Source organism: Narcine bancroftii, chromosome 6, assembly GCF_036971445.1.
Source record: "Narcine bancroftii isolate sNarBan1 chromosome 6, sNarBan1.hap1, whole genome shotgun sequence".
Taxonomy (NCBI): domain Eukaryota; kingdom Metazoa; phylum Chordata; class Chondrichthyes; order Torpediniformes; family Narcinidae; genus Narcine; species Narcine bancroftii.
In genome coordinates, this window is record NC_091474.1 from 232996347 (window position 1) to 233017848 (window position 21502).

Sequence of the window (21502 nt, forward strand, 5' to 3'; positions counted from 1 at the left end):
AGACGGTGGTGGAGGCTGGAACACTTGGATAGGCTCTTGGATAGGCACATGGATGTAAGAAATATAGAGGGTTATGGGTGTGAGATAGGGAAGGATTAGATTGTTAAGGAGTAGGTTTACATAGGTTGACACAATGTCGTGGGCCAAAGGGCCTGTTCTGTGCTGTAATGCTCTGTGTTCTTTAATTTAATTTAGAGATGCAGAAAAATAACAGGCCCTCCGGCTCATGAACCTGCACACCTAAATGCATCCAATTAGCCTACCGACCCTTTATGTATTTGGCTTTTACAGCAAACTAGAGGGCTTTTACAGCATGAAGAACTCATGCAAATTAAGGCTGTCAGTGAGTTTCTGTCATGTTTGAGTTCCCTCAACCCACCATCAGGCTTGTCACTCTTCTTTGGCCTTCAGATGCCCGGGAGCTAATTGAGGAAATAGGAAGCTTCCAAGAATGTCTGATTTTTTTTGCAGTTAATTCTCTCCTTGATTTCCTGGTCATTCTGATCAAAACAATCCTGATTCTTCTTGACAGAGAAGCCAAGAAGACCCTTCACATAACCACACCTTCACAGGTGCCAATTGTGGCATATTTCAGAGCAGTCCATAAACTGTGGACCCCTTGACCTCCTGTCCGCTGGGAGCTGGCAGGTGGTCTGAGGTTGAGAAGAGCCTGATTTCTCAGGAAACTTCAACATTCATCTACAACCACCGAAGCTTCAGTTGATGCTGAAATTTTGCGGTCAACTAGTTGGAGATCTAAATGTCAGCCATGATTTGAATGGTGGCACAAAGTCGATGGACTGAATGGCCTAATTCTACTGCTAAGTCTAATGGTCTTATGGAATGGATAAGGCAGTGGTCAGAGCAGCAGTCAACAATCCTTGCAGTCCCTAGCTCAGATGGTGAGATCATTGAGGAGCTGTCAGATATCAGCCCTTGCACTGGGGCTATTGCTTTGACATCTTATCCCTGTCTCGGTGTTTTTTTTAATAGCATTTCCATGGTCCATGCATTTTATCAGGAGGACTCTGACTGGATTTACACTTTCAGATGCCTTCCTTAAAGATCATACCTTGAAGTCGCCCACGATGATCAATATATCTGCTCTCTGGAGGCAGACTGGGATTTTTTCAGGACTGGAAGCAAAAGTCCTCAGTGGCTTCATTTGGGTAGTGTAGAGCTCGTCGAAAGAACCAAAGACTTGTTGATCCAAACCAAGGCTTTTATTAGCAAAAGACAGGAGCTCTTCACAGGTGGCCGACCAGTCCGGAATGATCCGACCTGGCTAGGGACACAACCCTTTAAGGCCCAGACAATAGGCGTGGCTTAGCTCTCAGCCAATCGCTGTAAGCACAGTCTAGATACAGTAACTATATACACTATGTACATTGGTGATAGATCTGTACTATCACAGATAGCACAGTTAGTGTAGCGGTTAGCCTAACTCTATTATTGCGCCAGTGACTGGGGTTCGAATCCGACGGAGTTTGTACATTCTCTCCGTGACTGCGTGGGTTTCCTCTGGGTGCTCCGGTTTCCTCCCACACTTCAAGACGGAGGCTAATTGGGCGTCACGGGCTCATGGCCGGAAGGGACTGTTACTGTGCTGTATGTCTAAATTAAACTAAAAGCTTTAAGAGTTTGAGAGCATACACTGATGCCTGCAGCAGCTTTGTTCTGTTTCAGAATGAGCCAAAGGGTCATAAGGCGTTTGCTCTTTCACAGGTTAAGTCGCTGAGACCCCAGAAAAATTTATTCTCAATGGCAAAGCTCACTATGTGAAGACAGTCTTTGTGTGACCAAGGTACATGCCTGGACACTATTATTATATGGACAGAAATATTCTTGTAACACTACTCTTACCAACTATTCAAAGAAAACTCTGAGAAATAAAAGAGAATGGAAAGTTTCAATCACTAAAGAAGGTGCAGACACTCCATTGGTTGGATTAAAGTTTGACCACAATAATACACACACTTTCCACTTTCAAATTTAACAATATCCTATGCTTGAGAGAAGAGGTATAAAAGTACAACTGAGATACACAATGATAACCTAATCCAGAAGTAAATAACACTCTCTCTTCAAGAGTTTGCCCTTTCAAAATATGAGGCGTGCCTTTCAAATACTTGCCATTCTTTGCAGTTAATCTGTGAATAATCAGTTAATTCCTTATCCCTCGAATCATACATCTATTTGATTCAGTACCACACAGTTTTATATGCAAAGGTGAGAATTCAATGGATTTTGTACTCTCTAGCTCCAAACCAAATTAATTTCTTCCTGCAGGTTACTTAAAATGTTGGTATCTCAGGCATTGCAACAAAATCTTTCTTTGCAAAAAACCCTCCCTGTTCACCACATTCTATCCCACTACAAAACAGCTGCTGTTACACCAGCGCTGCCACTGGTGCAGACCCAGGAGAGTGGTGAGTGGAGACACAGTGCTGCTCCGAATGTTTCAGCCACCCAGTCCTAATGATGACGGGGTTTAAAAGGCCTGTTAAATGAGCCGAAGGTGTTTTATTTTAAATTCCTGCAGCTGTGACATCTGGGGCCAAGATGGCGGAGCCTGTGCTCAGCAGGGTTGCAGACTCTGGGGAAGCTGCAGACTGGAGCAGGGCACCAGAAGTGAGTAAAATATAGAAACATAGAAGATAGGAGCAGGAGTAGGTCATTCGACCCTTCGAGCCTGCTCCACCATTCAACGAGATCATGGCTGATCTGAAAGTTCAGTACCCCATCCCCGCCTTCTCTCCGTAACCTTTAATACCCTTATACTGAAGAAATAGATCTAATTCCCTCTTAAATGTATTCAATGAACCTGCCTCTACTGCCCTCTGTGGCAATGAATTCCACAGATTCACCACCCTCTGGGTAAAGAAATTCCTCCTCATCTCGGTCCTAAATGGTTTGCCTATTATCCTCAAATCATGGCTCCGGGTTCTGGATTTTCCCATCCTTGGAAACATCCCATCTGCATCCATTCTGTTCAGTCCTGCCAGAATTTTATAGGTCTCTATGAGATTCCCTCTCAATCTTCCAAACTCCAGCGAGTACAATTCCAATTTGCGCAATCTTTCCTCATAAGTCATTCCTGCCATTCCAGGTATCATCCTGGTGAATCGCCTCTGCACTCCATCCATTGCAAGAACATCCTTCCTTAGATAAGGTGACCAAAACTGCACACAATACTCCAGGTGGGGTCTCACCAAGGCCCTGTACAGCTGCAGTAAGGTATCCTTGTTCCTATACTCAAACCCACTTGATATGAAGGCCAACATACCATTTGCCTTTTTAACCGCCTGCTGTACCTGCATGCTCGCCTTCAGAGACTGGTGTACAAGTACCCCTAGGTCTCTCTGCACTTCCCCATCTCTTAATCTATTGCCATTCAAATAGTAATCTGCCCTCCGGTTTGTATTACCAAAGTGGATAACCTCACATTTATCCACATTGTAGTGCATTTGCCATGTATCTGCCCAGTCCCTCAATTTATCCAAATCACACTTGAGCTTCCTGACCCCCTCTTCCGTGCACACAACCCCTCCTAGCTTAGTGTCATCTGCAAATTTGGAGATATTACATCCAATCCCCTCATCCAGATCATTAATGTAAATTGTGAACAGCTGGGGTCCCAGTACAGATCCCTGTGGCACCCCACTGGTCACTGCCTGCCACTCAGAAAACAAGCCATTTATCCCAACTCTCTGTCTTCTACCTGCCAGCCAGTTCTCAATCCACATCAATACATTGCCCCCAATCCCATGAGCCTTGATTTTGGAAGCCAGTCGTTTATGTGGGATCTTATCGAAGGCCTTTTGGAAGTCCAGGTACCCCACATCCACTGGCTCTCCCCCATCTATTTTACCTGTCACCATCTCAAAGAATTCCAATAGATTTGTCAAGCACGATTTACCTTTTGTAAATCCATGTTGACTCCATCCAATCCCTTCTCTGCTAGTCATATGCTCCGCTATTACATCCTTAATAATGGATTCCATCATTTTGCCCACTACTGATGTAAGGCTCACCGGCCTATAATTCCCCACTTTTTCTCTACCCCCCTTTTTAAATAGTGGGGTAACATTAGCTACCCTCCAATCCATGGGTACTAATCCTGAGTCTATCGAGTTCTGGAAAATAATTCTTAAAGCATCTGCTATCTGAATGGTCACTTCCTTAAGTACCCTAGGATGTAGATTATCAGGCCCTTGGGATTTATCTGCCTTCAATCCCATCAATTTCCCCAAGACCATGTCCTTAGAGATACTGATTTCTTTCAGTTCCTCCCTTGCATTAGTCTCTATGTTTCCCTACATCCTTGGGAGGTTATTTGTATCCTCTCTTGTAAAAACAGAACTAAAGTAAGAATTTAATTGGTGCCATTTCCTTATTCCCCATTATATATTCCCCTGATTCCGACTGCAAAGGACCTACTCTGGATTTCACCAATCTTTTCCTCTTGACATATTTATAAAAGCTTTTGCAGTCGGTTTTTATATTTGCCGCAAGCTTACTTTCGTAATTTATTTTTGCTCTCTTGATTAATCCCTTTGTCCTCCTTTGGTGCATCTTGAACTGCTCCCAGTCTTCGGTTGTGGTACTTTTTTTGGCCAATTGACATGCTCTCTCTTTGGACCTAATGCTGTCTCTAATTTCCCTTGTTATCCACGGTTGAGTCACCTTTTTTGGTTTATTTTTATGCCAAACCGGTATAAACGATTTTTGCAATTTCTCCATTAGATCTGTGAATGCTTTCCATTGTCTATCCACAGTCAACTCCCCCATAAACACCACCCAATCAATCTTACTCAACTCCCGTCTCATACCATCATAATTCCCTTTATTTAAATTCAGGACCTTAGTCTCAGTTTTAATTTCATCACTCTCCATGTCGAGTGAGAATTCGATCATATTGTGATCGCTCCTACCCAAAGGGCCTCGTACAACAAGATTGTTGATTAGCCCCTTATCATTGCATAATACCCAATCTAAAATGGCCTGCTCCCGAGTTGGTTCCTCGACATGTTGGTCTAGATAACCGTCCCGTAAACATTCAAGGAATTCCTCCTCCTCAGTATTTTTATTAATTTGGCTAGTCCAATCTATATGCAAATTAAAGTCTCCCATGATGACAGCTGTTCCCTTATTGCACACTTTTCTAATCTCTCTTTTAATGCCTTCCCTCACCTCTACACTACTATTTGGAGGCCTATATACCACCCCCAATAACGTTTTCCGCCCCTTGCTATTCCTCAGTTCTACCCATATAGATTCCGCATCTTCCGAGTTGATATCCTTTCTGTCAATCGTGTCGGTCCCTTCTCTCACCATCAGTACTACCCCACCCCCTTTTCTTTCTTGCCGATCCCTCCTAAATATCATATACCCCAGGCTGTTAAGTTCCCAGGCTTGCCCACCTTGAAACCATGTTTCTGTAATCCCAATCAAATCATATTTGTTTATCTCAATTTCCACAGCTAATTCATCTACCTTGTTCTGAATGCTTCTTGCATTAAGATATAAAGCCTTCAGATTTGCTTTTTTCACCCTCCTTGCTCTTTCTGATTTTTTACTTTCGCTGCCTAACTTAACTTTTCCTGTTTTATCTTTTTTGTCCTTTGCCCTATCATACAGGTTCCCACCCCCCTGCCAAATTAGTTTAAACCGCACCCAACGGCTGTACCAAACCTAGCTGCCAATATATTGACCCCTTTTGGGTTTAGGTGTAACCCATCCTTCTTGTAGAGGTCATGCCTTCCCCAAAAGAGATCCCAATGATCCAAGAAGCCAAAACCCTGTCCTTTACACCAGCCCCTCAGCCACACATTCATTTTTCTTAACCTTCCATTTTTGTCCTCAGTTGCACTTGGCACAGGTAGCAAACCAGAGATCACCACCCTGGCTGTCCTATTTCTTAGTTTCTGTCCTAGCTCTCTGTAATCCTTTTTCAGTACTTCCTCCTTCTTTTTATCTATGTCATTGGTACCCACATGTACCAAGACATCAGGCTGTTTGCCTTCCCCTTTTAGAATACCCTGGACCCGATTTGAGATATCCCACACCCTTGCACCAGGGAGGCAGCACACCATGCGGGCATACCTATCTGGCTCACAGAATCTTCTGTCTGTATTTCTGACAATGGAGTCCCCAATGACCATTGCATTCCTCTTTACCTTTTGGTCCACCATGCCAGGCTCAGTGCCAGTGACCTGGTCACTGCTGCCAGCTTCTGTCAGGTCATCTCCCTCAACAGCATCCAACAAAATATACCTGTTACTGAGAGGGATATTCACAGGTGTGCTCTCCATTTTCCTGGTATTTTTCTTCCCTCCCCTGACAGTTACCCACTTACCTGACACATCTGGTCTTGGGGTAACTATGTCCCTGAAAGTTGAATCTATCAACTCCTCACTCTCCCTTACCAGCCATAGGTCCTCAAGTTGCAGCTCCAGTTCCCCAACTCGGTCCTTAAGGAACTGCATCTGACGCAGATGTGGCTATTTGGGAGGGTGGGACTCACCCATGGTTCCCACATCTGACATCCAGTACAAAGCACTAACCTCATAGGCATGACTGAGCTAAAATAATGCCACTTACCCTTCTCCTCGCCTGCTTTTGCCTAAGCCTGTTGAGCCAAAGGCTGGAAGTCCCACTCCTTCAGTGCCCCACTCACTCAGTGCGCTGCTCCTCGCTGGCCGCTCCCTCCCCTTTTACTCCTTTTACTGGCCCCTTGACCAATTAACCTTGACCAATTAACTTTGACCAATTAACCCAGTCACTCTCTCCAAGCTCCTACTCCTCTGACTCACAGCTCAAATTCCAGCTACTGCCTCCTCAGACTCCCAGCCTGATTTGAGTAGGCCCAAGCCCCAGTAAGCCCTTGTATTTAACTGCTTACCTCCACGTCACTCTCCCCGAGCTTCTCCTCCTTCGACTCCCATCTCGAATTTACATATAGATTGGACCAGCCAAATTAGTAAGTCCAGCTATTTATTCTACTCACCCTCTGATGCTGTCTCTTGGCTCCTCCTCCTCTCACCCGACACCAGGCACTGACTCACTGTCTCCTCCGACCCCGAGTCTGACCTTTCTGAGCCCAAACTCAGAACACCCCACCTCCCCACTCCTGTTGAGAAGGAGAAACAGAGGAGACGACCATACAGGGAAGATGACCGCAACTGCAGATCAGCAAAGGGCGCAGCAGCTGAGGGACCTGTCATGTTTCTTTTATTTGTAATAAAGAAACTTGGGTTCTTTTGTATTGAGTATATTTAATTAACAACTCATGACCTCATGGAACATCTATTTAGCATCTAACCCGAAGTAGAACATTCATCTCCAATGCCCTCTAGTTTTCAAAACGATCACTAACTCCCAATCACCACATCCCCTTTCCTTAAGATGTTAAATCTAGCAAAATTACATGGTAATACAGTATTCATTTCATTTTAAAGTTAAACACAAACATCAACAACACAAACTTTTTTATGTGTGCGGTTCTTTTTCTTTTCGAGATTCAGCCTGTCGGGTGCTTTGATAACACGTGTGGATCTTCTCAACACAGGTGCCTGTGTCGGCTCCACTGGTCCACTACCGTCTGGCACTAGTGGTGTTTTCTTTGTTGCTATGTGGGCTAGATCTTCTGCATTTGTCTGTTCTTGCAGCATCACTTGTGTTTTCAGCAGGCTCTTTTGATTCCTCCCCAGTCTTGACCCTCCTCTGTTCTGACAGTGTAAGATCTTGGATTTACTTCCTCCAGAACAGTGGCCTTCTTGTCCCAAGTGTTGGAATCTCTGTCTCACTGTATCGTGTTCTGCCAATGGCCCTAAGTTTCGTGCAGATCTTGTCATAGTTTGCATTTTTGTCTCCTTTGCAGATGCTTTTGTTTTTATTTGACATCTCTGTTCTTGTTTGGGTCTGCAGAGTAGGGAGGTGTGGGGCGTCGCTTATGTCCCATCAGGAGCTCAGCGGGTGACATGCCATGTTCAAGTGGCAAAGATCTGTAAACCAGTAGAGCTAGATATGGATCTGAACCTCTACCTTTTGCTTTCTTGAGCAGCTGTTTCATTATGTGAATTCCTTTCTCTGCTTTACCATTTGACTGGGGATGCAGAGGGACTTGAAGTCACATGTCAAAAATCATACTCTTCTGCAAAGTTCTGGAATTCACTACAACTGTACCATGGTCCATTGTCACTGTAGATGATTTGAGGAATTCCATGTCTTGCAAAGATCATTTTCATACACCTGATCACAGAGGCAGCAGAAAGGTTGGGAAGCAGTGCAATCTCAGGATAGTTCAATAGATAGACAATAACTAGCAAGTAATTCTTTCCATCCAGGTAGAACAGATCAGTCCCAACTTTCTGCCAAGGCTCCTCTGGTAAGTTAGCCTTCGGCTGCTTTACGTGAGTTTTCAGACAGGTCTCACAGCTTGACACCATTCTGTCAAATATCAACATTTATCCTTGGTTCTCCTCTTGCATTTTTCCATTCCTAGGTGTCCCTCATGCACCCTTTTCAGCTTATCTTGTCAGTTCTGCTCTGATGTTGTAGCATGGCTGACATTCACCTCTAGGCCATCCTTCATTCAGATTATTGATGACCTTCAGTAGAACTGTGTCCTTTACTGTTTCAGCTGTGATCTGCTTGGATTTCATGTCAGATGTGGGAAAGAGATTCAGTGATCAGGTTCACATGGAGATTCATAACTGTTTCTGTGGAACTCTCATTGTGTGCTTCACTCTGCATCATCCTGGATAAAACATCAGCTAGAACAATGAGTTTCCCTGGTGTGTATACCAATTCAAAGTAATAACGTGGTAGCTTCATCATCAATCAGGATTCATGATGATATCTCACTGAGATTTTGCTTGATTATGGCTATTAATGGCTTATGGTCTGTCTGCCATGAATGTTGGAATTTCTCGAGACCATAGACCAGACCTGGACACTCTTTCTCAATCTGAGCATATCGACATTCAGATGTGGTCATCGTCCTTGATGCGTAATCAACTGGCCTCCGATCTTCTCCCACAGCCTGAAGTAGTGCAGCACCTATTCCATCTTTTGAAATGTGTACAGATATTTCTGTCCTTCTGGATGGGTCAAAGAATGTCAAAAGCACCAGTTCTGTAGTTAGAATAGTCTTCAGTCCCCATTCTTCCTTGTGGTTACCTGTCCACTTCAATCCACATTTCTCATGTAACAATTTTTTAAGGTACATTGTTTTGGAAGATGGGTTTGGAATGAATTTACCAATGAAATTGATTATTCCCAGCACTCTCAATATATTCCTTTTGTCAGTGAGTCCCTAAAATTCCTTTAATTTGCTCTTGTCTGACTCCACGCCTGCCTCCAACAGCTTATCTCCCTTACCCCACACTGGCATTTTGCTCTGCTTAACTTTAATCTATACTTCTGGAGCCATTGCAGCATCCTGTGTGGATCCCCATAGGATCTTGTCATCCATGTACACACGTACCCCATTTATCCCTTCTACAATGTGGTCCATTGTCCTGTGGAATACTCCGGAGCCGAGGAAAATCCAAAAGGCATCCTCATACAGCAGTACCGGCCAAACATGTATTGAATGTACAGTATTTTGTGCTATCTTCATGCAGTTCTATTTGCCAGAAACCCAAATAGGTGAAAAACTTTGCACTGGCCGTCTCACTTGTAATTTCATCCCTGGTTAGAATCTGATAATATTCCCTCTTTATTTTGCCATTCACGACTTAGGTGCATGCACACGCGTCAGTCACCGTTCTTCTTTCTGACAAACACCATTGAATTCACCCATTTTGTGGGCTCCTCCACTTTCTTTATGACCCCTAGTGCCATCACTCAGTCAAGTTCCTGCTTGAGATTTTCTTTTAGTGGTGCTGGAACCACCTCGGGCCATGCACTACTGCTGTGTGTCCTCCTTTAACTGTATCTTATAGGTGAATGGTAGAACCCCAAACCCCTTGAAGATGTCTGGAAATTGATCCAGTATTTCTTCTACGCTGTTCTGTGCATTGGTGCTGTTAATGTAGTACACCCTCTTGACTAGGCCTAAGTTTTAATATGCTTTGTTACCAATCAGTGATTCCTGTCCATCTGGGACTACTGCAAATAGTCATGGTGGTGCTCTTTATCTTTAACTTTAACTTTGAGTGTACATGTGCCTTTCATGTCAATGTGCTGTCCATTGTAGGCCTTGAGCATTTCGGGATTTGCATGGATGTGTGGCTTTATCTTCATTGCCTTGATGTCATTCTCATAGATCAAATTGGCTTTTGCCCCTGTGTCCAGTTTGAAAGGAATATCAGTTCCATCTGCATGTAATGGCACTGTCCACTTGTTCTGCTCAACTCTGTTCACGCTTGGATGTTCAATCTGTTGGTTTGAAATCCTTCTGCTCTACCCTGCGCATGAAAAAATGCATCACTGAGGACAGTTTCTTCTATAGTGTGCCCACTTTCACTTCTATTTTGTTTCCCTTTGAAAAACCATTGCTTTGCATTGTTATTCTGCCCTTTGTATTTGTTACAGGCTTTTCCATAGGCTGGGCATTGTTTTGGTGTACGTTACGTGCCACATCATTTACAGTTGAATGTCTCTCCATCTTCTTGTTATTTCCTATGCCTCGTTCTCTGTTCATGTGTGCATCCAGGCACCGTGGCTACGGCTGTGCCTCTGCTTTCATCAGCCCTTGCACTCTCACTGAACTTTTTCACGTGCTGCAGAGCTAATGTGGAACATTTTCACAGCTCTAGTTAAGCTTCGTCTCTTGTAGCAATCTCTCTCTCACTTTCTTGTCAATAATTCTGAACACAATTTGATCATGGATCATTGAATCTTGCAGTGATCTAAAATTGCAAGTTCTTGCTTTCAATTTCAAGTCCATTAAAAAAATATCAAAGCTCTTTCCCTGCAGCTGCGTGTGCGAGCAAAACACCTACCTCTCAAACATTTCATTTTTCTTTGGTGAACAGTGTCCAGCAAACTTTTTAATAACCTTGTCGAACTTCCCCTGGTCATCTACCTCAGAAAAAGCAAATGTGTTGAAAATCTCTAGTACTTGAGGTCCCGCCACAGTAAGTAGCAGTGCAATCTTCCATGCATCTGGTTTGCTATCGAGTCCAATGGCTTGCAGATACAGCATGAATCGGTATTTGAACAATCAGGTTGATGTACCCGGTCCAATTCACAGCATCAAGAGGCTTCACACTTTCCATGTCTCTTGCTGATACCGACTCCTGCTATGATGTGATGTTTCTTTTATTGTAATAAAGAAACTTGGGTTCTTTTGTATTAAGTATATTTTATTAACAACTCACAACTTCGTGGGACATCTACTTTGCATCTATACCGAGGTGGAACATTTGTATCCAATCCCCTCTAGTGGTCAGGAGGATCACTAACTCCCATACACCACTGGACCCAAACCAGCTGCAAGTTGTTGGGGACTTGTTCATGGGATCTAGCTATCAGACCAGGGATTCAAGAGAGTGCTGAGGGCAAGAAGGGCTCCAAAAGGGCCTCAGGCACTTGAAGGTTTCCTGACCGTGTTAGAGGTTGGGATCTGGAGCTCAGGTTGCCTATGGATTGAACAGGAGTCTGTGTGGCTGCGGAGACTGCATGAGCACTGGAGGAAAATCTAAGGACTCTCAGTGACTCTGAAAGGACTCTCTTTTGCTTCTCCTTCTCTCATACTGTAAGGGATGGCAGGCAACTCTCATATTGAGTCTTTGCCTTACAGCAGGCAGAAAGGAATTTCACCTAAAATTACACATTCTCTACTATTACATGACAATAAAGGAACTTTGTTTTCTTTCACCTCTAAGTACTTCTAACAAAGAGCTCAGAATGATTCATCATTTTTGTAAGGAGGATAGTTTTAACACTTCTGTTGCTCTGTTCCATTTCTTATTTGTGTCAGACCTCAGTGGAAGTCAGCCATCCGTGCTTGTCAATCAGCTGAAGTTTGTATCACCCCAGGAAGCCGTATGAGTGGCAGTGATGCTATGTGCACAAAATGTGCTGACACAACCAATGCATCGAACCAGTAATTCTGAGCATATGGATTGAAGGGAACCTCAAATGTAAAGAACCATGCATCATGTTTTTGTACGTATGTTTTTATTTTATTGTGAATAAAGTTTATTAATGATATATTTTTAAAAATCTGTGCTGGTGCTCCAGCAGACACAGTTGGTAGAGCAGCTGACTCACCGCACCAGCAACCCCAGATTCAGTTCCGATCTCGGGTGCTCTCCATGCAGCTTGCATGTCCTCCCTGTGACTGCGTGGGTTTCCTCCAGGTGCGGTTCCAGTTTCCTTCCCCATTCCAGAAACATCTGGTTGGGTAGGTTAATGGGCAGCTGTAAATTGACCCAAGCGTCCAGGTAAATGGCTGAATCTGCTGGGTGTTGATGGGAATGTGGGGAGAATAAAATGGGGTCAGTGTCGATGAGAATTTCATTGCCAGGATAAGCTCGATGGGCCAATGTTGTCGGTTTCAATTCTGTATCACTCTGAGTCTATAGGCGCCTTTATACTGCTGCACGTGGGTAACCCTGCTGGGACCCAGGTGCATTTAATGGGTCCAAAGTTCTCCCAGCACCTTTTAACCTGCAGGGGGGATCGCCCCATTAAATCGCCAACCCCGTGATTTAAGGGGGATCCCGCCCCCACGATGACACGGTGAGTGACACTCACCGGATGAAATGAAGTAAAAGATTTTAACCTTGCTCTTTCTGGGAAGCACGTTTAAACCACGTTATAATATCCCCTTTCCTGACCTGTACTCCTCTATATTTGAACTTGCGGCCAACATGTTTCCCGGTGCTGCACGCACGCAAGTGCTGACGTCATCGGAATAATTGGGTCGGCCATTTCCATTTTCAAGACGCCAGTGGGCGAGACCCAGGTAAGTTTAACTGGGTTCCCTGACTATCTCCGAGGGAGGTAAGTCAGGGACCCAATTGATTTAGGAGCACGCTGACCAGGTCGGACCCTTTCAAGCTGCCTTGTGAGTGGGGCACTAACCGGGCAAATTGCTTGGTTAACCCCATTTTACAAGACAGCTTGAAAGTGCCTAATGACTAAGTTATCACACTGAAAATGCATCTGCCATGAGAAATATTGATGACTGTAACCATACTCAAGGCAAAAGCCTCAAAATATGCAGGAAGAAATTCTAGCCCGAAGAAGAATATTTAACTTTAATACTTTGTGGAATTCTCTGACCAATAAAGCAGTGGAGTGCCTCATGAAATATACATACTTAAGAGGATAAGTACATTTTTGAATAAGAAGGGAATTAATGGAAATAGGAAACAGGTGGGTCGGTGGAGTTGAGCCCATGACCAGATCAGCAATGATCTCATTGAATGGCGGAGCAAGCTCGAAGAGCCGGACGGCCAACTCCTGCCTCTATTTCTCATGTTTTTATTGTGTTCAAATTCAGGTATATTTATCATCCAATTGTACAAGGTCAACCTGGTGAAACAGCATTACCTGGTTCTCAGTTCCACACACTGCAGACAAACGATACATATGCATGGTGCATGTTTACCAATATTTAAATAAATAAATAGTATTGCTAAATAAATCATTGAGTTATGGAGGATTTGTACCAGCAGTTAATCAGTCGTTCAGCAGTTTCACTGCCTGTGGGACGAAGCTGTTTCTCAGCCTGGTGGTTTTGGTTCTGATACTCCTCTATCTCTTTCCCGAGGGGAGTAACAGAAAGATGCTGTTTGCAGAGTGGTAGGGGTCCTCAGTGATTTTGTGAGCCTTCTTTCAGCAGCGATTCTATAAATCCCAGCAATGTGGGGTGGGAAGAATCCAGTGATCTTCTCTGCTGCTCTTTTGGTCCTGCCGATTGACCTTCAATCTGATGGCTCTACTGCAGCTATACCACACTGTCATGCAGATGGCTAGGATGATCTTGATAGAGCTCCTCTAGAAAGTTGACATGATGGTGGCCGGTAGCATTGCCTGCTTCAGTCTTCTCAGGAAGTGCAGTGCTGTTGTGCCTTCCTGACAAGTGAGATGTTTTGTGCCCAGGATAGGTCACTTTTGAAGTGAACTCCAAGGAACTCGGTGCTCTCCACTCTCTTTACTGCCAAGCAATTAATGTGTAGTAGAGGATAGTTGAACCTGTGTAAGGCACTACCAGTAACCACAAGCTGTGGAAACGATAGGTTTTAATACACAGAAGAACCTTTCTGGCCAGGATCCCAGGATAAGAATGGTGGCAAAGGAGGGGTGACTCGACCTTTATGGCCCAGGACCACGGGGGAGGAGTCATAAAGTATGAGTCATCACTGGGCGGGCCAGCTCCACATATACAACAGGCAATGATAACTATATACAGTGGAGGAAACGTATCACCACAGCCTGGTCCTCCTGAAGTCCACAATCATCTCCTTTGTCTTGTCTTCGTAGAGACTCAGGTTGTTATTCTTGCACCATATCATGAGATTTTCCACCGTAGGGCGACTCGTCATTGTTGCTGATGAGGCCGACGACTGTCGTGTCATCTGCAAACTTGTTGACTTTGCAGGAGCTGGATCGTGGGTCAGTAGCGTGAAGAATTACGGGCTGAGCACACAGCCCTGAAGTGCACCAGTGATTACGGTGACGGTGCTTGTCATTCTGCTGCCAACCAGACACACTGCCATGCATCCCAGTGAGGACAGCTTCTCCACCGGCCTCTGGGGAATGACTGTATTCAACGTCGAAGAACAGCAGCTTGGTGTATGAGGCGTCATTTTCCTGGTGGGTCAGGATGGAGTGGAGGGACAAGGCTGTAGCATCATCAATGGAACAGTTCCATCTGTAGACGAATTGAAATGGGTCCAGTGTCTCTGGGAGGTGTTCTTTGATGTATTCCATCACCAGATGTTCGAAGCGTTTCATTATAGTGGAGCTCAGTGCCACTGGGCGGTACTCATTGAGGCTGATTTTTGTCAAACCTGGATAATGGTGGCTAAGTTGAAACGCATGGGGATGATGGGCTGCTGTAGTGATGTGTTGAAGGTGTCCCAAAGGACCTCGGTCAGTTGGTCTGCAGGGACCCTCAGGCCTCAGTACTTTTTTTTAAATTTAGACCTACAGCACGGTAACAGGCCAGTTTGGCCCATGAGTCCATGCCACCCAATTTACACCCAATTAACCTACACCACCAGTATGTTTCAAATGGTGGAAGAAAACCGGAGCCTCTGGGGAAAATCCACACAAACACGGGGAGAATGAACAAACTCCTGACAGACAACACGGGCTTTGAGCCCCAGTCCTGATCACTGGTGCTGCAATGCCACCCTTGACTGGGTCTGTTATCTGGCCCTGCTGCCTTGTGTGGGTTCACCTTGGATAGTGTTCTCACCTCAGCCCCATTCATCATGGGGACACAGAGCTTTCTTCAGCATCAGAAGATGTTCAGTCTGCCTAGAAGGGAGGCAGAATTGTCTTTGACTTGGAAGGTTATCTTGTGATCTGTTATGGTTTTGATCCGTTGCCACATGCGCCTCGTGTAGCCGGTGTCACCCAGCTAAATGTGGGTCTTCTGCGCATGCCCACACTTTGCCTTCTGGATTACACAGGAGGGTTCAGCTCTGGCTGAAGGCAGCATCACGAGCTCTGAGAAGGGCTCGGACCTCTGCATCCAACCATGGTTTCTGGTTCGCCCTGGTTGTGAAACATTCTATCTCACTGACAGCTTCAATGCACTTCCTGATGTAGCCAGTCACTGAGCTCATGTACTCCTCAATGCTTATATGACCATTGAAGATGGCCGCCTCACTGAAACGGTTCCAGTCCGTGGTCTCAAATCGGTCATGCAGTGCTGCTGTGCGCCCACCACCCCCCCCCCCCCCCGCCACTTCTGGCCATGACCTGATCTCCCTGCAAACTTTAACTCTTCATTGATTATATTTAATGATTTGACTTCATCTTCTGTCTGTATATGTTCACCATTCTTTGGGAGAAGAAATTGCTCTTCATCTCAGTCTTGTGTGGATTATCCCTTATCCTTAGGCTGTGACCCACCCCAGGTCCAGGACTCTGGCCAAATGCAACATCCTTCCTGTATGTAATCTGCTTGTATGTGGAGTTGTGAGCACCATAGGCACCTTAAAGAGGAAGTCAACTAATGAAGGAGAAAAAAGTTAATGGATATTAACATAGTTAGGGAAAGTTTAGTTGGAGGTAGATCATTCAATATTTGACTGGCAAGACCAGGTGAGCTGAATGGTGAAGGTAAACACCATTTGATATGTTTCAATAAGATCATCCTCATTTTTCTCAACTCCAAAGAATACAGATCCAACTTCTCGTGATAACACCATTATCTCACCCCAGGAATTAACCTGATGATTCTCTTTTGGACTTCCACCAATGTCATTAAATCCTTTCTCAAATATGACACCTAAAATTGTGCTCACTTCCCAACCCACTCCATCTCCTATCCTCTCAAAGCTACATTCTTCTTAAAATGCTTTCAATATGCTCCTACGCCCACTCAAAGTTAGCACAGCCCAAATCATTGTTTTGCCTTTAACACATCCTCCTTCTCAACTTTTGTTTCCTTCTTGTACCAATCCCAACAGGACTTCTCAATCCAACTTTCTTTCTTCAGGTCAAGTTCAAGTTTCTTATCGTCTGATTGCACATTTACAACCCGACGAAACAGCGCCTCTCCAGACCATGGTGCATGCACAAAAACATGCAGCACGCAATGCAGAAAGATCACACGCATCATCAAAATAAATAGATACAAATATTTGGGATAACGTTCACAGTTACAGGACGCTGTTCATTAGGACTCACAGCCTGTGGGAAGAAGCTATTCCGCAGCCTGGCAATCCTGATTTTGATGCTCCTATACCTTTTTCTTCTTGGTAGTGGATTGAAGATACTGTGTGCTGGATGGTAAGGGTCTTCTCTAATTCCTCGAGCCTTATTTAGATAATGCTCCCAGTGAATGTTGTCTATAAAGGAGAAGTAGATCCTCTCGGCTGTTTTGATGACTTCTGATCCGATGCTTTGTAGCTACCGTACCACACAATGATGCAACCGGACAGGACCCTCTCGATGGAGTTCCTGTAAAAGGTTGCTGCTGTGCCTTCCTGATTATTGAGGAAGTGCTGCGAGTCCAGGATCGGTCTCAAAAGAAATAATTTGCAGGTCCACGAGGAGAGGACAGGGGAATGGGAGAGTCTGGTCTGTTCTTACACACAGCCGGTACAGATGTGATGAGCAGAATGGGCCCCTTCTATGTTGTAACTGCTCTGTGATTAGCAGGAGCGTGTCTGAGAACCACAGAACCGTCGGAAAAATAGCATTAAGGGAGATAAAGCAGTGGGAAGAAAGACAGTGCGTGGCAGAAGCTCGAAAATCCTCGTTAATGATCTCAGAGAGAAAAATGTTGCAGCTTAATAGACATAGAGGAAAAAAAGAGGGAGAAAAACAAAAGAGCAAATAACAAAGAAATAAGCACCGATAGCATAGCAGTTGGCACAACGACACAACAGTGCCAGCGACTGGGGTTCGAATCCTGCGCTCTCCGTAAGGAGTTTGTACGTTCTCCCCGTGTCTGTGTGGGTTTCCTCCAGGTGCTCCAGTTTCCCCCCACATTTCAGACACGTGGGGTCAATTGGTTAATTGGTCACATGGGTGTACTTGAACGGCACGTCTCCTGGGTTGGAAGGGCCTATTATCGTGCTGTATCCCTAAATTTAAAAAAAATTAAAAAGACGCACGGGGGCTGCAATCTCCTGCATCTCTTCAATCTGCTGGAGCAACTCTGCAGGTCAAGCAGCATCAGAGGAAAGAAAAGAATGGCCTCGGTAAAGCGTTTTGGCTCAAAACGTGGACCATTCTATTTCTCCCACTGATGCTGAGACTTAAGGTAAAAGCAGAGATACTTTGGAAATGGCATAAGGCTTGAATGACCTCAGGTCTGGGTCAACTGGTACAGACATGGCAAACCATTCAAAAGTAGGAGCTGTTCTTCTTTGGCTTGGCTAGGAGCTGTAGCACCCACGCAAATATGCTTTGATATGGAACTAAAGGTGATCCTGTGACCAGATTATTGCCTTCGAAGCATGCTATCCAAATAAGTCTAAATGCCTGGGTGAACAGATCTAAGCAAGCTTCTACATGGTCAAAAGACAAACATCTGCATCCGCCAAATCCGCATGGTATTTATCCTCAAAGGGAAATTACATCAGCTGCTGAAGATGCAGCATAGCCCTGAGCTTTGAAAGGTGGGCCAGAACGTAGCATGCCACACATTTCTTTTTCCAGAATTGTTTTGCAATGTTTCCAGTTGAACTAAAAGCTTTTCACATTCTTTTGAGGTTTGATAAATCAAACTTTGTAAGAATCACGAGCCACGCAACAAAACTTTCAGGGAGATCACTTGGAAAAAGCGCCAAGAGCAACTTCAGAAGCAAGAATCTGTGCTATCCAAAATACAGTTCCCAAAGTATTGCTCTGCACCCTACTGTCAAGGTCAAATTGAAGTTCACAAATTATCCTCGGATTCAAGAGTGCAATCATATCATGTGTTCCAAATTTTCAAAATGAGATCTTTTGTTGTTTTTATTAGACAGGATCCCAGAATTCTTTCTTGCAGGTTTCAAACCAGCTATAAAGAGAAGAGAAATGCTCAAGAGCTGACATTTCATGTTAAGTATCCCCTGACAAGTTTCTAGCCAGATTTTTCTAATGTCAATCAGCTGCATTTATGCCCATCCCTTTGTCCCACTTGATCCAACAAATTTTCTCAGAAGGTTGGCTTCCTGAAAAAACATGGAGATTATGATAGACAACTTCAAGCTGAACACAAAGATAATTTCAGGTTTGTTGTATCTCGTAGAAAGTTGAAGGAACATTAAATTAACTTCCATTGAAATTAGCATGTTTAATTGCAAAATGACGCTGACATGTTGCGTTAATTCAACTGACCTAAAAATGTTTTGCCGCTGATTTTCACTTGTACTCAGCATCTGATGCCTCTCGTGTCAGTGTCCTAGAAAAGTCAGCCAGCGTTGACGAATTCCAGTAGCCCTGATACCACTTTCCATGGTCACAATGTCCTGGTGAAGCCTTTCTCCATGTTCGTCACTGATGAACAGCAGGGAAGAAGTCCAAGTGCAAATGCAGAAAATTAATTTTCTCTTTTTTTTTTGATTATTTGATTTATATTTTTAAATCAACATGAAAACATGAAATACATCAGTTACATAGAAGAAATGTGATCTTATCATTTTATCAAGAAAAAAGAACTACCCCTAACCGTCCCCCCCCCATCCACACAGGGGAAAAAAAGGAGAGAAATTGTCGATAGAATTGAAGAGAGAAAAGGAAAAGAGACAAAAAGAGTAAAGACGAAAAATTAAAAAGTTTCATTGGATTCATCAATCTCCTGCCAAGGGACAAATATCCTGACTTACCTGGAATCCCAGGTGGTTCCCGGATGCAGGGGACCTAGGGTGGGGAGGGGGTGCATCATTAAGAATCCACACCTATTTACAGACACTCCCTTTGTTCTCCCTTTCTACCCCTCCCTATTCTCCTGCACCCCCCTCTGCAAATTAAAACACACTTGATTAATCAATCTTCTGCTTCTGATGTGAAGTAATCAATCTGAGAAGTTAGTGGTATCTCGTCCCTTGAATAGAGGCTAATATCAGGGAACCTTCAACATTGTGAATAGTAAAAGGAAAGTGAAGGATAGAATAGGTTCACTGGGAAATCAGAGCAGAGGCATGTGTGAGAAACCATATGAAATGGAGGAGATATTGACTACATTCTTCTCATCGGTGTTCACGAAGGAAAGAGATATTGAATTGTGTAGGATAAGTGAGGCAAAAGGGTTAATTCAGGAAAAGATAGGGATTAGTAAAGAGGGGATTTTAGAACTTCTGTGGTGTATAAAGGTAGATAAGTCTCCTGGTCCTGATGGGATTTTTCCCAGGACCTTAAGGGTGGTCAGGGAGGAAATAGCGGAGGCTCTGACATTGATTTTTCAATGGTGCCGAGGGATTGGCGGGTTGCAAACATGGTTCCGCTGTTTAAAAAGGGCACAAGGTGTAGGCAAAGCAATTACAAGCCAGTAAGTTTGACATCAGTGGTGGGGAAGCTAATGGAAGGAATTCTTAGGGATAATACGTATAAATATCTGGATAGGCAGGGATTGATCAGGGATACCCAACATGGGTTTGTGAGATGAAAATCATGCTTGACAAATCTTGTTGAATATTTTGAAGAGGTGACCAGAAAGGTTGATGAAGGTAGAGCAGTTGATATGGTCTATTTGGATTTTAGAAAGGCCTTTGATAAGGTTCCGCATGGAAGGTTAGTGAAGAAGGTTTGATCTCTAGGTATTAATATAGAGATAGTCAGATGGGTTCAGAGGTGGCTGGAAGATAGGCACCAGAGAGTCATGGTGGACAACTGTCTGTCAGGATGGAGGCCGGTGTCGAGCAGTGTGCCTCAGGGAATGGTGTTGGGTCCTTTGTTGTTCGTCATTTATATTAATGATTTGGATGACGGGGTGGTAAATTGGGTGAGTAAATATGTGAATGATACAAAAATAGGGGAGTTGTGGATAGTGAAGAGGGTTTTCATGGACTACAGAAGGATTTGGACTGTTTGGAAAAATGGGCTGAAAGGTGGCAGATGGAGTTTAATGTAGATAAGTGCGAGGTGCTTCATTTTTGGAAAAATAAACAAAATAGGACGTATGCAGTGAAGGGGACGGCATTGAGGAATGCTGAGGAACAGAGGGATCTTGGAATAATGGTTCAGCATTCCTTAAAGGTAGATTCCCATGTAGATACGGTGGTGAAGAAGGCTTTTGGTATGCTGGCCTTTATAAATCATAGCATAGAATATAGGAGCTGGGAGGTGATGTTGAGACTGTTTCAGCTTTGGTGAGGCCGTTTGGAATATTGTGTGCAGTTATAAGTAAGGTAGAGAGGGTGCAAAGAAGGTTGACAAAAATTTTATAAATTTTTTAATGATGATTTATCTACAGTGTTTGGGGATGTATTACGTCAAGTTGGAGAATATTATGAATTACCTGAGTCTTGTTCTAGTGCTTTAATTACAGTAATTCCTAAAAAAGAGATATCCTTTGAAAGTATCTTCATAAAGACCAATTACGTTATTAAATGTAGATTATAAAATAATAGCTAAAATATTAGCGAATAGATTGGCTAAATTTTTACCCAAGTTGATTCATATTGATCAAACAGGTTTTATAAAGAATAGATATGCTTCAGATAACATTTTGCGTGTGATTAGTTTAATAGATTTTGACAATCTTTAGATCACCCAATGGTGATATCCTTAGATGTGGAAAAAGCATTTGATAGAGTTGAATGGAATTTTTTGTTTAAAGTTTTGGAGAAATTTAAGTTTGGTCCTTTTTTTATTGGTTGGATTAGGGCTCTATATAGTAAACCGGTAGCTAGAGTATTGACGAATGGTTTGA